Here is an 11,715-nt window from a genome sequence, read left to right as displayed (position 1 = left end):
AGCTTGCTCGCCCCCAAACCTCTCTCTCTCTGTCCTTCTTAGGAAATGGCAAATAGTTTCAAGATAAAACAGGACCAAAGAAGTGTCAGGAAGTAGAGATATTTAGAGAAAGGAGAGAGAGTAGACTTTCTTCTAGAGAAATTCCAAGTGTAATTTTACACTGGCCCACGGCCAATAAGCCTAATGCGTCTAAGCTACTCTGAATCTTGAGTATTAGAAGCTCCCTGCAAAGAGAAGAGGCGTGTCCTATATAATTCATCATCTTCTCTCGGGCTAAGTGGATGCGGCAAGTCAAGGGATGACAGGTAGGTGCTAAACAGCAGATCAAGGATAGTGATAAGCCTTCCGAAACGGAACTGACGCTTTGATGTGAGAAGATAAACGTGATGGATTGCTATCCCCCCATCCAAATGGTGATTGAAAAAAATCACGATAATAATGACAGGACTAAAGAGCACATTTACCCGCCCAAGAGCCAAGCTTCCAGAAGACCACAGTACCTGGTCAGCAACTCAGAGTAACCTCCATCACAAGGATGAGGCACTGAAAAAAGCTACTTGTTTAATGTCACCTCAGTAACAGTGTTAATCTTTCTGCTTTGTGTAAAAGATTCAAAATTGCTTTCTGAGTGACTGGCTCTTTCACAAGGATTCTAGCGAGATAAAGCCTTTCACCTCTAGCTGCCCAGCCTGAATCAGTAGTGCCTGAAATTTACTACCAGTTCAGAGCCAAGTGTTGACCTATGTGAAATGAAAGAGTATGGAAGATAAGGTCACACAGGCAGGTGTCAACAGCTCAGGGTGACATTTGAGTCAATGATGCAAATGGAACAGCTGGTGAGGATGCAAAGGGTTAAATTGCTCTAGCTGGGTATTTATGTTTAAAATAAATACCGAAAGGAAATTTGGCAGACCGTAATTACGAAGTAGACAAACAGAAGAGGATTATTTGATGTGTCAGAGATCACACAACTCACTGTCCAGGCACCAGCTGTGCCTACACTTTCTAAGATGTTTAATGCAAGAGGTGCCCTATGCACATCCAAGTGTAAGCGCGCTCTCTCTCCTTCTCTCCTCCCCCCACCCCCAACACACACACACTTGAACAACTGGTTACTGTTTTCCTCCTAGTGAGTCTGTACTCTTTTTCTTAAGATCGTCTATCACTTGTAACATTCCGACTTTTCTGAACTCTAAGGGTGAACTTTCAGCTATTATTAAGAAGAATGAATCAGGAATAAAAGAAAACTAAATGCCCATTGGATTCTTTCATCATTCTCTTGAAAGGGGGTTCCTACATCCCCATTGTTCCTCTGCATCAAAGGACCCTGTTGCTTATCTCAATGGGTGGTGGTGCTAGAAAGACCAGGTGGAAAGTTGGCCGATGGGAAAGCATTGAACCAGCACTATTCAGACTCACTCCGATTTCACTGAAATAGCTTTTTGAACTAAAACAATAACTTAGAGTGTCATTTAAAGGATCACATGCTGGTTTTTTAATAGGCCTCTAAAGGCTAAATAAAGCTTTAAAGAGGAATAATTTACTTATTCTGACAATAGAAATATCTTCAGGCACATATGCTGTGATTGTGTGATTCTTGCCTAAACAAAGAGATCAGCGAGATGATAGACAGAGGACAGATGATAGATACATAGATGACAGAGAGAGAGAGAGAAGAAGGGGGTGAAAGAGGGAAGGGAGAGGGCGAGAGGGAGAGAGATCTCCAATATCCCTGCTGGCTGATGGTTTTCCCTGTTTGAGAAATGGAATTCATAAAATAGGTGGAGGCAATCCTGGTGACCTTGGGCACCTCCACTTACCAAAGCCCAAGTGATGACTTTGAACATGGTCTAAATAACTCCCCAGACTTATCTGGTGTCTAATGCCCAAACCTTTCCACGAACCAATAATCACAGTACCAAGTCTAACTTATTACAACGGAGAAGTCCAAAGGAAGGGGTCTCTAGAAATCATGGGTCTGCTTCCCTATCCCTACCACAACATCTACTCAGGAGGAAAACTTTCATGTTACAGTGACCCTGGCAAAAATTAAATGCTGTCACACTCAACACCCAACAGCTGTAAGTCCCAGGACCATGGAATAAAAGGCAACTGACTCCGCGCATCTAAAAAAAGTGAAGCAAGGATTTCCCCAGGAGTAGAAGTCCACCTGATTCCCACGCAGACCCTGTAACAAAGGCTCTAGTACACAGAACGCCCGGCTTTTCCTGAGAAAACGCCCACACCCAAGTGACTCACAAAATAACGTTGAGGGAAAAATAAACAAGGAGACCACCTCTCTCTTTCTCCCTCTCTCTCTCTCTCTCTTACACACACACACACACACACACACACACTTACACACACACACCTAGGGCACCAGAGTCTAGATGGTCCATATCCAGTACAGTTGGCACAAACCCTGGAAAAGACATGCTCTGAAGTTTTCCCCCCAATCTCGGGACATGTGATGAGATCCAGATCACCTATTTTGTCTTGTCAGCCTGTGCCTCTACCCACTAGCTAATGAAGAAAGATCACCCAGAAATAAAAGCAATTGCCTAGCCCATGTCTAAGAAACCCTATAAGCTTCACAACCCCCATGAGAAGATGTCCCTTTGGATGACATCCTTGGGCCTAGTCATGTCACTGCTTTTATTGTAATTTGACATAGAGTCTCTGGTAGAGGCCAGTGAGTTTCTCTCCCAGCCTCTTCCCACCCCTATATTCTAGGACAAACTTCCACATTTCTCAGTGCTTGGCCAGCTCGAAGACCCTGCCCTTGGGTATCCAGCCCTGCCCACTATAATTCAACCTTTCCACTTTCCATTTATTGCACTACTTCCATACTCAAAAAAGTTCAAAGGTCATGGTTGATTTTTACTAGATCAAGCTTAATTTCCCTGACTTTCAGGCCTTTCATATATGGCATCTTCCCACCCAGTTTGGTTTATCACAATCTGGAAGGTGTGAGTGAGCTACCCTTATTCCTCAAGTTCTCCAAGTGTTATCCCAGAGCAATGTGGAAAATTTCTCTCCTGGACTGGTATACCCCAGTTGGAAAACTTGTAGTAGTTTTTCAGGGATGAAAGTGATAATTATAAATAAATCACTTTAAAGTAATTGTTTAAATTATGAATTGAAAAGAATAGTTTGGCTATTTAAATGTAAATAGTTTAATTAGTTATAAGAAGATGTTTCTTTTTAGACAGTGTAATAACCACCAGAATGAGTTTGCAATTTAAAATGTGTGCTGGTGGGAATTAATTTAAAAAACACAAGTTATTTTTAACACTGTGAAAGTTAAACTTTAGTCAATATCAGAATCTTCTGGAGGGTTAAAACAGAAATTGCTGCCCCATCTCCACCCCCCAGAGTTTCTGAATCACTAAGTCTCAGTAAGTCCGTGGTGGACGTAGAGAATCTCCATTTCTAACAAGTCCCCAGGTGACCCTAATGTTTCTGGCCTAAGGATGACACTTGAACACCCACTGACCTAGGGTTAATTATATCCCAGGCTATCTTCTGTTTACTTACATTATATTATCTCATACTTACAATAAAAACTTAGAAGGTCGGCATTACTAATATACACATTCTACATGTAAGGGCATTAAGTAACTAGCCCGGAGTCACAGTGCTAGTAAGAGGTAGAGAAAGCAACGAGGCAAATTCGGGTCCTGCATGCTTCACCGCAAGCATTTCATATGTATTGATTATGAAGTGCAATTTGAAATAAGCAAACAGATGATTTCTTTCTGCGGACACAGTCTCTGTCCCTAAGGAATAAGGCAGAGGTTACACTAAAGCCAGCGTTAAAGGAGCCACATTATTCAAACGAAAATAGAACAGTTTCCTACAACAGAACCGTGAGGACTACTCACCTGTGTCTTTCTAAAGAAAAAAATCCCACCTTCTTTCCAGTCCTAAGCCCCGTGGAAGGCAACCCCACATCCTGCAAAGGCTAGTAATGGTATAGACAGTTATGCTGCAGGAAAAAAAAGCCCTTGACCCCCCCCAAAAAAAAAAATCTGTACCACACTGACCTTGCCACATTTCCCCAGGCTTCGGTAGTTTCTAAAGCTTCCCAGATGATTCCAATGCGGGGCCAGATTTGATAACCAGCCCTCCAAGGAGCTGCTAGATCTTCCCGCCCTACCTGATGACTTCTCCGGCAATAGAGCTTCTACCAGGTGGATCCCATCAACCCTCTCTAGACCACTTCTGCTGCTGTACCCACCGAGCCAGCCCCACGTAGTCTACGCAGACATCAACCTTCCACGTGCCCCTCTCCAACAGCTCTAGTCCTATCTAGGGTGTAGTAGGTTTCTAAATTTGAAGATCTATGTATAATTATATAATTATTTCTGCTTATCATGGAAGATGGGGAAATTGGCAAAGAGAATCAAAGTATTTATTTTGGAAAAACTCTCCAAGTAGTGGAAAGTTCTACTTAATATGAAAACACTAAGCAGATGGCACCCAACCTTGTCTTAACTCATGTTTAATATTTTCATATAAGATGTTTCCTTATGATAGAGCCTGATTCTCTGGTGTGAAATGCAAAACTTTAGACACTCAAAACTACTAGTGCAGTGCAAACGCTTCATCTATTAATAGCACTTTTGCTGCCTGCATTTTTTTAACGTATGTATCATGTAGATTCTTCCCATTTCTAAAACTAATTTGAAGGAATATATACTATAAAGATGTATATGGAACAAAATAGCTGTAATAGATCATTAAACAGATGAGAGAACAGTCAACTAGGAATTATGAATGAGTGACTTTCCACAACTGAATACTAAATTTAGTTCTGAGCTTGGTGGTGGATATAAAAACATGAAGAAAAACTGGATGACACCAATTTTATTATACAGAGGAAGAGAAGAAGGAAGGAAGAGAAGGAGGCAAGAAAACATATTTGAAAAAACAATAGTATCCTGGAATTAAATTCTGAATAAATTAATAAATTAAATTAAATCATCACACTAATCCTACCCAGGAGACACTTGATCCTATAACAGTCAACACGTTTTTCAACTTGAGCTCCAACCTCTTTGGAGTGTCAGTCATGGCCTATGATGAATATGCAAACACTGCGTATCTAAAGCATAAAGAGAGTGATTAATTAGCTTCCATGCTGCCAACATTAGCAAATATTACAGCTTTCGACTGCAACATTTACTATATATGACTATAAATTCATGCAGCCAGTTCAATAGCAATTAGTCTCATCTCAATGTTCCCAACTAAGGACTAGATATGTGTTTCCCTGGACTTGTTCCTTCACACATTGTCCACAAAAGAGACATTTCCAAAGTACATCAGGGCACTATGAAATTCCTCAGCTCCAGGAACGAAATCCTTAGTTTCAGAATGATAGAATAGAAATCCTTGGTATATTGAATTGAAAATCAGTTCCAACGAAATAATGATTGAAAATTGTTCTCCCTTGTAGCTGTGAAACACAGCCAACTTCAGTAGAGTTCCTAGCTGGCACAAAATAGGTGCTTAATATGTACTTGCTTTAAAAACAAAATGAAGGTCCCACTGAGTTATTCCAGGTTATGATATCTTGACAAAATATGCAGAAGATACAAGAATGCCTAGACATATGGCTGGATGGCAGAGCAGTCCTGTAATCGGCACATCTGGTCTATATGCCTCCAAAGGTTTAGACACATCTTACTCCAAGCTTACCCATGGCTGTGGGTTGGTGGATAGCTATAAAGCGGGTTAACGGCCCTCTAGTAAAATCCACAGCAGAGTTAGACCATCCCTGAGAATGCACTCATATATCACGCCCTGATAGTGATTTTTTCTTTGTTTTTTTCCAGTATTTTTGCCGGTATTATTTCTAAGTTGCTCCAAAATATAGCTAAGTTGTGCTGCCGTTTACAAGGGCTAAGTGGTGTCTGTAACTAAGCAAGGCTTAAGAGTCCCAAATCACAAAATTAGAAGAGATGTTTTAGATAGTCTAGTTCCTTTACTTCCCAGAGCTGAACTATATCCCATGGAGGCACCTGGCAAAGGGGAACTCATTTCCTCTGTGCCAATCTATCCCATTTCTGGAAAGCTCTGGCTTTCAGAAAATTGTGGAAAGGAGCTGCAACCTATTTCCTTCTACTTGCTGGCCAAATTCACTCACTCAAATTCCATAAGTCTCTAATCATTCATACCTCTAATGACCCCTCAAATATCCAAAGGCAGGTTTACAAGAGAGGGTCCAAACTGCTCAGTGTTAGGTTGAACACGACCGTCATCTCTGAAGCATATTCATTCTGCTTACGGACACAAGATATTTATGGCACTCATTGCTGATTAAAATGATCTCCCCCAACAGTTACTGGGGCAGAGTTAAGAAGCACTTTATGTTAGATTTACCTACAGGAAGAGATAAAAGGTCTTTGTTGCAAAACATCAACTTCCCATGCTCTTCCCCCATTCTAAATATCCCTTATACGTGGCTGAAAAGAACCTAGTTTTAAATAATACCATGACTTTCTTTTAACCCCTATGGATATTAATAATACAAACTCTTCTAGTCTTTTAAATTCCAAAATGAGTCACCATTTATAATAATATCATCATAATATCATCACCATAGTCTAGCAAAATAACATATATCTTTGAACCAATCTTCAATCACTTATTAAATAAAGTAAACCCTAAATATGTAACAGTGAAATCAACACTATCATTAACTTCCTTTTGCAGTTAACATGGTAGTAATAGCCGCAGTGCTATGTACAACTTCGGAAGAGACGCAACTGAAAGATAGCCTTCTGATAAGGCTCTGGAAGTGAGTGGAGTGCTGGTAAGTATGTTTAACAACCAGCATGAACGCCTGTGCTACATGCCCATCTGGGGGGTCCAATTCAGATGTGAACATCTCAACAGATGGGAGGGTCTGTATGGCCCAACGCCACTCATAGCAGTTTGGAGCCAGGAGGGACCTCTCAAATATTCAGTTCTACTTCCTGTTTTACAAATAAACCGAATCCCAAAGTGTTTATATTTGTGTTTGGGGTCCCACAGCATTTGATTGCATGTGTAACTCACATCTAAGGCTTCTAATTTATAATAGTAAAATTTATCCTCATGTTAAGCAGCAAATCAACTTCCTCAGTACTTAACTAAGAAGTACTTATCTCTTAATCTGCTCCATGAAACATCCCATGGTCAAATCAGCATACATCATATGCTCCTTTTAGATACTTACAACACCCATCGGCTTTGATAAAGAAATCCATTTAACCACTTTAATGCAGTATTTCCTAATTTATTGAACCCTGAAACCGTCCATACTCCAACCCCAGCACCCATCAGCATTCTGCAGACCTGCAGATCAGACACTGGGGAGAATGCTTGCCTCCTGACATTTTCGCCTGCATATCCTGGTACTATCACTCGGAGCTATAATCAAAACCTTAAATCCTCCTCCACTTGATGAACTTCCATATATCTGAAGACAGCTCTCCTAGTCCTCCAGAGGCTGGCTGCACAGAAGCTAAGAGACGGTTTCTAAATGAAGATGGCAATGTAGGTGTAAAGAAAAGAAAAATTAAGGGGGACCTCTAGTGGCTTTGGAAGCACAGATGATCGGTAATTCCTTGGAACTTTCTAGCACGCCGAGACAGAGTCACAAAAGATACTAATAACAAAAAAGAGTCTTCAGTGTCAGCTGGAGGTCCCCCCTCCAAAAAAAAAACCCACTGAAAAACTCAAAAATCCTCCCGGGGAAGGTGGGAGGCTGCTTCCAATGGCGATTTCACCACATTAATTAATTGCCTCTGGGGGAACCGCTTTGGGAGACAGCGCCAGTTACCTTCTACTCTGAAGACCTGAGCAAAGAGAGGAAGCGAAGAGGAGCCTGATTACTATTCCGGTTGGGCCCAACATTTCCGAGGGTTGTTTAATGAAGAGGAATGTTTCAAAGAGTGGTGAACCGGCGACTCTAAAACCCTTTCATTCAGTATTCAGGAAAAGGAACACTGCATGTATATAGTCTCTCTGAGCTAAACAGAAACATGTTTGAAAAAAAAGATCTCTGTCAGAGTTTTCTTCTATCTTTGTAGATTTTTGCTCTGGCTGCCCTGAGAAAAGGAATTTCTAAAACGATGGGTAGCTTTGCTACTTTTTCGGGAGGTGCCAAGCACGGGGAGGTGGGCGGGGGGGACATGAGTTTTATAAATGAACGGAAGGTTTGGCCAGGAAATATGGCTTAGAATTCCAACTGGGCACACTCTCCAAACCTGTGCAGGGCTTTTACAAAGCTTTTGATGGATTAGTTCTATAGGTAACATAATTCAAAACACTTGAAGTAATGCATATGCTAGTAAAATTCTTGAAATAACTTTGCGTCTGAAAGCAAGATCCTTCCATTTAAGAGTAACAGGAAGTGCAGGTGAACTGCAAACATAAAAGACCATTTGGACTTCTTTTAGACTTTACCCTGCAGCAACCAAATAAAATTAAATATTTAATGAAATCTCAGTCTAAGTCCAACCAATGCAAGCAGAAAAATGCCAAGATGGTTTTTAAACTTAATCCTTAACCCTAGGTCACTCACCCAGGCATACTGCTAATGGTGTGACAAGTGAAGCAGAGGAAGGGCTAAATGCTGGGCCACTGAAGCTCACACATACTTAAAGCTGGTACTGCGTCAAATACATTTTAACCCATCATTGGCTGCACTGGCCATAGGAAGGTTTTCAAATTGACTAATGCAATGCGTGAAGTGGAGAGAAGGCAGTGTATTGGGTTTATACTGTGATTTTTACTATAACGACCGACTTTTTTCATGTTACGCTTTTGGGACAAAACATAAATATGCAGTAACAGAAAAACAAAACAAGCAAAAACAAACCTCATCCAAAAATCCAATAGAAAGAAGAAAGGGGGAGAGTAATCATTACTAATGGCCCATTATATAAAGCTCTCACATGATTTCTCCACCCAGATTAGTGAAATAGCCATTCAGTTGGGCTTCTTGCTAACCCTCCAGTTCGCTGTAATCCATCCCTCACACCACAGCCAGTGTGATCTTACAAACCTGACCACAATCACTTCCTAGCCCGAAGATCTTCATTGGCTTCCTGCTGCGTAGAAGTAAAGTACCAACTCACTGCTTTAGCCTTTAAATCCTAATTTCCCCTTGTCCTACCTCTCCAGCCTTGACACTTGTCATGCCTCCCCTCCCCGGCCCCCTTCATTCATTCAATGCCCTGTGAGTCGGATGAACTTCCATTTTATGTCTTATACCTGAGCCTTTTGCATCAGTCTTTCTTCTTAGATTACACCCGCTCCAAGTCCTCCTCCGTGAAATCACTCATCGATCCAAGTCCTGTCCAACTACCATCATTTCTGTGCAGCTTTTCCAGCTTCTCCTGGGCCATATTAATGGCTTCCTTCCCTGTGCTCCCAGGGCACCCTTGCTCTAAATAATACTTACTAAGGCCAGGCACTCAATTTAATCCTCACTTAATGTTCACAACAACCCATGAAGCCAGTCCTATTATTATTATCCCCATTTTCCAAGCGAGAAAACTGAGGCACAAAGAGGTTGAGGGTCTTGACTCAGGTCATTCGGCCAGTAAGTGGCAAACACAGGATTCTAGACACAGGTGGCCTGACTCTGGGGCATTCATTCTTGACACCACCAGCACAAAAGCAACAAACCGGGCTTCCTAGGATTGAGCTAATAGAGAGTTCTAGCTCAGCCAGGACAAAGAGGCCTTCTGAGGCACGGACCAACTAAGGTTGACACCAATTGTGGGTAGCTCCCAAAACTGGGCAGGTAAGCAGGATCAAGAATTAAGGGGAAAGGCAAGTCAGGCAAACCAGAGAGTTTCTACTTTACAAGTTGTACAAATCAAGGGAGAGATGTGAAGTTCACAAGCTGAGCTCTGGAACCAAAGATCGGAGAGCCAGGGACCCGGGTGGTTCCAGAAGCAATTCGCCATTTTTTTAATTATTTTTTTAATTGAAGTAGCGTTGACATACAATGTTCTATTATTTTCGAACGTACAACACAGTGTTTTGCCAGTTGTATGCAGTACGCACTGCTCACCACAATCGGTGTACTTACCATGTCGCCACACCAAGTTATCACAATATAATTACTGTACTCCCTCTGCTAGGTTGTTCATCCCCATGATTCAGTCAGTGCATGACTGAAAGTCTGTACCTCCCCCTCTCCTTTACCCATGTTGCCTACTTCCCCCATGTGGTAGCCATCAGTTTGTTCTCCATATTTATGGATCTGTTTCTGCTTTTGTTCATTTGTTTTTTTAGACTCCACATATAAGTGAAATCATATGGTATTTGTCTTTCTCTGACATTTCACTGAGCATAATACCCTCTAGGGTTGTTAGGAATACCATATGAGCCTCACTCACCCTTCATCCCCATAATTAAGCTCAGTGAATTTCTTTTGTTTCAAAAGGTACGTAAAAAAAAAAAAAAAATCTAGCTCTCAGTGTGCTTCAAACTTCTTGTGGGAGAACCAGGCTCCTCCTTACAGGGTCGTTTCACCCCCCAGCTCAGAACTTTGGAGCTCAAATCCTGTGGTTGCCCTAACTCAGAGGGACATGATTTCTATACCCAGCCTCACAGCAGACCCCAAAATAATGTAACGAGGATTGAAGTCTTTTGTTTATGAAGCACAGACTACTGACTCATAACGAATACTGGCTTACTTGTCATTTACTCATAATTTGTTTTTCATTTCAGGTCAGAACACACTGAAATCTCCTCAGCACTAATTTCTTCCCCCTAATGCCCCAGTCTCTGCAACACTGCTCTTTCCTCCAGGGATTTAAAGGAGGACGAGCAAATTTTTCGGAACCCAGCTCAAACGCTTTCTCCACTAGGAAGCTTTCCTTCGTCAACCTTACTGGGAGTGAACCCTCACCGCTCTGATCCTCATAACAACTCAAGCCCTGACCAGTTCTAATTATATTCCTTTCCCAGGGTGGCTCCCACTAGCACTAGTAGCTACTATTTTCTTGAGAACGTACTGTGTGTCTTTACACATATTATCTCATTCAACACCATGTGAAAGAGGTATTCTGCCCCCCGTTTTACAAGTGGGAAAACTGAGACACAGAAATGTTAACAAACTCACCCAGGTTCCAAACCAGCAAGAAGCAGAACTATGAATTGATACCAGGTCTGCCTGTGCCTGACAGAGTGCTCACCAATTAGTCTGCGTGCTCCCCTGCATTTCGCAGCCTCCATGCGGTTCAGCTCGGGTCATGCAGCCAATGGGCTGTGAGCAGAACAAATTATGAGCAAATGGCAATGATGTGTGTCCCTTCTGAACTGAGGCACGGAAGAATGGCAACCCCAGAAGCCATGAGTTGAGATGAGATGGCGGAATCTGAAAACAGAGAAAAAGCCTCGATCCAGGTGACACCACGTGGAGGAGAGTTGCTGTAGGAATGTGCATCAGTCTTTCTGAAAGCAGGAAACGAGCTTGTGATATGCTAATCCCTTAAGACTTCAGAGATTTTGTGGGTTTGTTGTTGTTACCATAGCCTTGACCAATACAGACTCCAGATCCTTTGGTCTCACAACCCTAAAACTCCAACCTCTTCCAACTTGCCTTTTCAGACTACTTATCAAATGTGAGGCAGTGGGAAGAGATGAGGAAATAAAGACAGCAGATGCCCCTCCTTCAGCAGAGGTGTGGGAACAACGCAGCCAGAT

This window comes from Ursus maritimus, unplaced genomic scaffold, assembly GCF_017311325.1.
Source record: "Ursus maritimus isolate PB19 unplaced genomic scaffold, ASM1731132v1 scaffold_4, whole genome shotgun sequence".
NCBI classification, from domain to species: Eukaryota; Metazoa; Chordata; class Mammalia; order Carnivora; family Ursidae; genus Ursus; species Ursus maritimus.
This window is presented reverse-complemented; position numbering follows the sequence as displayed.